Below are 6,524 nucleotides of genomic sequence, written 5' to 3' on the forward strand. Positions count from 1 at the left end.
TTTACCTGAGTAAGAAACTTAAGGCTAACTATATTGGTATTTTACCAATAACTCAGGATTTAGCTGTTTTCATTAAAGCAACAATACAAGTATCTTTATAAAATATTACTGTAATCCTTGCACTTTGAGAGGCTGAGGTGGGTGGATCACGAGGTCAGGAGATAGAGACCATCCTGGCTAACACAGTGAAACCCCATCTCTACTAAAAGTACAAAAAATTAGCCAGGTGTGGTGGCGGGTGCCTGTAGTCCCAGCTACTCAGGAGGCTGAGGCAGGAGAATGGTGCGAACCTGGGAGGCGGAGCTTGCAGTGAGCCGAGATCATGCCACTGCACTCCAGCCTGGGTGACAGAGTGAGACTCTGTATCAAAAAAAAAAAAAAAAAAAATTACATGGCTGGGTGTGGTGGTTCATGCCTGTAATCCCGGCTTCTCAGGAGGCTGAGGCGAGTGGATTACAAGGTCAGGCATTCGAGACCAGTGTGGCCAACATAGCGAAACCCCATCTCTACCAAAAATATAAAAAATTAGCTGGGCATAGTGCCTGTAATCCCGGCTTCTCAGGAGGCTGAGGCAGGCGAATCGCTTGAACGTGGGAGGTGGAGGTTGCAGTGAGCTGAGATCGCACGACTGCACTCCAGCCTGGGCAACAGTGTGAGACTCCATCTCAAAAAAAAAAAAAAAAAAAAAAAACAGAAGCAAAGATCATTCTGTTTTGGGTTGGGTTTATAGTTTTATAAACATCATGCCAAATGTTGACATCTTATAGTATTTGGCAGGGTTAAGTATGGAACTGCTTGATCAATAAATACAAAAAATGCTGAAAATTCTTAAGACATTTCTGATATTACTTTACCAATAATTTGAAAGCCAGCTTATTTATTAAATATTTTGCTTACATCACATAAACTTGAAAAACATTTAGGTTTCTTTTTGTGTGTGTATGGTGGATCAATGTGTGCTGACTGTGAGCAGGACTCTACAGTGTTTCACCACTGAATTGTTTCTGCCCTCTTAGATGTCTGTTTCTCTCTCTGGAATTCTGTTACCTCCAAGAGGGCTCAAAATGCCAAGTGATCAGTTCTTATGTGTTTCCTGGAAGAGCCTTTCTAAACTAATTTCTTGGGGGTTGCTTGTAGGGCCATTGCACGTCTCAGGAAGTCAACCCCCAGACACTTTTGCTTGGTCCCCAGTCCCCCAGGAGCATCTTTCAGCTGGGAGGAACAAAATGGCCCTTTTTCTTCAGAGCCGAGGACCTTAGTCTCATTTACCTATGAAAATAACAGTTCAGTTCCTCACACAAATGCAGCACAGACAAACCAATTGAGCTTAATTTTGGAAGAAAAATCAACGGAGAAGACTCTTTAGAATGTTCCTCCAAACTAGAAACCAAATGAGGTGCCCAAAAAGGGGTCCTTCTCCTTGTCTTTAGTAAAAGGCAATGGAGAACATCTTCAGAATGCACCTCTGAACTAGACAGGGATCCCAAATAACCTTCTAGGAGGAAAAACAAAAACTCAGAATAAATCAAGGACCATCAGCCAAATGGGAGGTCCAGTGCTTAGGAGGGAAAACAAAAACTCAGAATAAATCAAGGACCATCAGCCAAATGGGAGGTCCAGTGCTCAGGAGGACTTAACAATTCCACTGGAGGAAATGCTCATAGTTGGGGAGAACTTCCAATGGGCCCCTGCTGGTACCTTAGCTCCAAGTTCAGCCAACTCCTTCAGGTCTCTGAGTCTTCTCTGAGGCCTGATGCTAGGTGCCAAATTATTGTAAGTGAAAGAGCAAAACTCTGTAAATTATTTGAAGAGATTTATTCTGAGCCAAATGAGTGACCAATGGCCCATGACATAGTCCTCAGGAGATTCTGAGAACATCTGCCCAAAGTGGTTGGGCTTTAAGTTGGTTTTTTACATTTCATGGCGACATAAGACATCAATCAATACATGTAAGATGTACATTGTTTCAGCCACAAAGGCAGGACAACTGAAAGCAGGGATGTGGGGGTGAGAGGACTTCCAGGTCATAGGCAGATTCAAAGATTTTCTGATTGGCAATTGATTATTGTCTAAAGACCTGGAATCAATAGAAAGGAATGTCTGAGTTATGATAAGGAGTGGAGACTCAGGTTGTAGTATGTATATAAAGCCTCTAGGTAATCAGGCTTCAGAGAGAATAGATTGTAAATGTTTCTTATCAGACTTGAAGAGTCTCTTCTGTCAGTCTGAAAATCTCTGTGTTGATGTTAATGCTGGTCAGCTGTGAGGCATGCCTGACATCCACTTCCCCATGGCCTGAACTAGTTTTTCAGGTTAACTTTGGAATGCCCTTGGCTGAGGAGGGGTTTGTTCAGATGGTTAGGGGGCTGAGAATTTTATTTTTGTCTTACACTATTAACTAGAACAGAGGCTCTAAAACGTTAATTATTCTCTCGGCAAATAAGTGATTAGGCTCATGTAAGGATGTGCCCTGAAAGCAAGAAAGGAAAGTGGGTCAAGTAGTCACTGATATAAATTTTAATTTGGCAGTTTTAGATCTAGGAAGAGATTAATGTTGGCTCCTTCACACTCTGAGGATTGGTGGCTATTTCCCTTACATTCAATGTGAACATGAAGGACAGATTTCAAAAGGTCCCCTAAAACAGTTTCTCCCTCTCTTAGAACTCATTTGCCTTTGCAAACTGAAATTAGTGTTTCAAGTTAGAATTCCATCTACCCTGGTTGCAGAAGACTTAAGATGTTAGATATCCTCAGGCTTTTCTTCATCTGTAAATGAGGGACCATGCCCCTCAGAATGCATACAGCATTGCCTAAACCATGGGGTGGGCCATTGTTTCCAAAAGCAGGACAAGTTGAGAGGCTCTCTTACTGTAATTCACACAAATCCTAGTCAAACCGTACTGCATTCTGGGGTCACTTGAAAATGTTAACTCGGTAAATCTCCCTTCTCATGGTAAATGTACATGTTCTTTCAACCTGGCTATTGCAGATGACAATAAAGACCCTATGGTTCAGCTTTGGGTTGCTCTATTCTATCTTTTTAAAGCTCCACCTTGTCCATCTTCACCAATCCCCATTTACCTTTTTACTATTGATAAGGCATAAATTATGCTCTGTGGGCTCTGTCACCATTTTTGGTGCTTTGCTCCAAGGTGAAATGGAAGCTTATCATTAGTCCTTTCCCTGGTTCTAACATCTATACTGGACACAGGTAGAAAATAGTAATGATTCCTCTCTCATAACTTATAAGTATCATGCTGAAGTCCTTATAAAAGTAGGTATTCAATTCTTATGAAAATACAACTTCCCTCCTCTCCCTGCCACAGACCTTTCTTCAGCCCACATCCATATCTATCTTTTCTGCACTCATTCAGTCCTCTTTTTTACTCAATTTGGCCTTTATTTGTATTACCCTTTAATGATCTTTAAATGCTTAATGTGCACATGTCCTTCTTCACATGGCGGCAGGAAGGAGAAGTGCCGAGCAAAGGGGGAAAAGCCCCTTATAAAACTATCAGATCTCATGAGAACTCACTCACTATCATGAGAACAGTATGGAGGTAACAGACCCCATGATTCAATTACCTCCCACCAGGTCCCTCCCACAACACATAGAGATTATGGGAACTACAATTCAAGATGAGATTTGGATGGGGGACACAGTCAAACCATATCAAGGATAGTACCAGGGGTAGAAACCAGACTCAAACTGGGTACTAAAGTTGCTCTACTGTTTACTGTAGAGGTACAGGCACTTGAGAGCAGAAAGTAGCCAACAGTGGTCAAGTATGGTAAGCAATTAGGCAAAAACATAAGAATAAACGGAACATCTTTAACCTCAGGTTGTATTACTGAAACTACTGTGAAGTACTTCCCATTAGGAGTATAAGAGGCTGTTCACCTTTAGGCCAGTGTTCATATTCATGGTGCCAGGTAGCTCTACCTCATCACAACCTTTTTTTTTCCATTTCAACATCTCTCTTTTTTCAAGTCAAAATTATTAAGATATAATTTACACACAGTAAAACTGCTCTATTTAGTGTACAAATCTATGAGTTTTGGCAGATGCATACATTCTGTCACCCACACACATCACAGTCAAGATATCCAACAGTTTCATTACCCCTCCTCAGTTCTCTTAAGCTCCACTTTATCGTCAACTCTTCTCACCTCCCAGGCAACCACTGATCTCTTTTCTCTTTTTATGATTTTGCCTTTTCCAGAATGTCATATAAATGGAATACAGTATGAAGACTTTTTAATCTTGCATCTCTCACTTAGAATAATGCACTTGAGATTTATTTATGTTGTGTGTAGGAGCAGTTTATTCCTTTTATATGCTGAGTAGATTCTGTTGTATATATGTACCACCATTTGCTTATCCATTCACAAATTAAAGGGCATTTAGGGTGTTTCCAGTTTTAGATGATTGTAAAGTATGTTCGGGTTTTTGTGTGATCATGTTTTCATTCCTCTTGGGTAAATATCTAGGAGTAGGATTTCTAGGTCATATCACAAGTGTATGCATAACTTTATAAGAAACTCCCAAACCATTTCCCAAGTGTATGCACCCCTCTGCATTCCCACCAACAATGTCTGAGAGTTTTAGTTTTTGTCCATCATCAATAGCTTTTGAAATTGTTTTTATTTCAACCAAGTAGTGATCATTGTGGCTTTGATTTGCATTTCTCTAATGACTACTATAGTAAATAGACAATAGCAATAAAAGGAACAAAATACTATACACAACATAAATAAATCTCAAATGCATTATTCTAAGTGAAAGATGCAAGACTAAAAATGCTTCATACTGTATTCCATTTATATGATATTCTGGAAAAGGCAAAAGGAGAGAAAACAGATGAGTGGTTGCCTTGGGGTGGGAGGGGTTGTGCATCTTTTCATGTGCTTATTTGCCATCTATGTATTTCCTTTGGTGAAGTGATTGTTCAATTATTCGCACATTTTAAAACTGGATTGTCTTCTGAGTTTTAAGAGTGTTTCATATATTCAGAATACAGTCATTTAATAGGTATGTTTTGACTGGGCGCAGTGGCTCACACCTGTAATCCCAGCACTTTGGGAGGCCAAGGCAGGCAGATCATGAGGTCAGAAGATGGAGACCATCCTGGCCAACACACTGAAACCCTGCCTCTACTAAAAATACAAAAAAAAAAAAAAAAAAAAAAAAAATTAGCTGGGCATGGTGGCGGGCTAATTTCTCGCCTGTAGTCCCAGCTACTTGGAAGGCTGAGGCAGGAGAATGGTGTGAACCCAGGAGGCGGAGCTTGCAGTGAGCTGAGATTGCGCTACTGCACTCCAGCCTGGATGGCACTGCGAGACTTCGTCTCAAAAAAAAAAAAAAAAAGGTATGTTTTGCAAATATTTTCTCCCAGTCTGTTGCTTGTTCTTTTGTTTTCTTGTCATCCAAAGAGCAAGTGTTATCCAAAGAGCAAGTTTTTATAAATTTCTTTCTTTCATGGATTGTGTGTTTTTTGTTGTATCTAAGAAAACTTTGCCTAATTCAAGATCATAAAAATGTTCTCCTATATTTTCTTCTAAAAGTTTTATATTTTCACATTTAGATCTATGATCCATTTTGAATTATTTTATATATGGTGAAAGGTATGAGTTTATAGGTGTTGAGCTTTTGTTTTCAAAATGATGTCCAATTATTCCAACATATGTGTTTCTTTTCACTATCTTTTAATAAGGCTCAATTTAGCAGACACTCTATATATGACCCACAAAAAGAAAGGGAACCTTCTAGCTTTGGTGTGACAATGCTATGGCTGGAATGGCTGGAGATTAAAGGGCAGTTTCCAGTTACTTTGATTGGCAGAAATACCTAACAAGTATGCTTTCTACTCCATAGAAATGCATGATATAGAATTGTTCGGAAAGAATTGTCAATGCTTTCTAGTCAAAGATCACCATGAACACACCTGTGGTTGAACAAGTTGAATTTACTACTCATTGCAGCAAGGGAGAACACATCACGGGGAACCATGTGGCATATCTGTAAGATGTTCAATAAAATCTTATATTAAGATTTGGGTTTGTGTTAGGTGATTTGATAGAGGTTTAAAGAGGTGGAACTTTGCTCTATGCTCTAAACAGGATATTATCAGGAAGTGGGGGTAATTCTATGAGTGGGTATCTTAATAAATCTTATCTAGAAAGAGGGAAAACTGGAATGAGGCTAAAGCTGTCATTGGCAAAGAGGCAACAGCTACGTAGACTAGTTTGGTATTTTCGTTTTATGCATTCCATTTGGTGGGTTGGACAGCATTTGTGTTTTTGTCTACGTTCAGACATGATTATGAAGTAGTGTTATTTTTGTCCTGATCTACCATGATCACGGAGTGACCTCATCTGATGTTGATGTTCTCTAAAATTGTTTTTGTTCAACAAGAATACCAAAGCCTAGTGTGCCAGCATCTACTGCATGTCAGAAACTGCTTTTCTCTTTCTTAGAATATAGTGGTTAAGAACTTGGACTCTAGAGTCAGACAAAATTGGGT

This window comes from Piliocolobus tephrosceles, chromosome 10 (genome assembly GCF_002776525.5).
Source record: "Piliocolobus tephrosceles isolate RC106 chromosome 10, ASM277652v3, whole genome shotgun sequence".
Lineage (NCBI taxonomy): Eukaryota > Metazoa > Chordata > Mammalia > Primates > Cercopithecidae > Piliocolobus > Piliocolobus tephrosceles.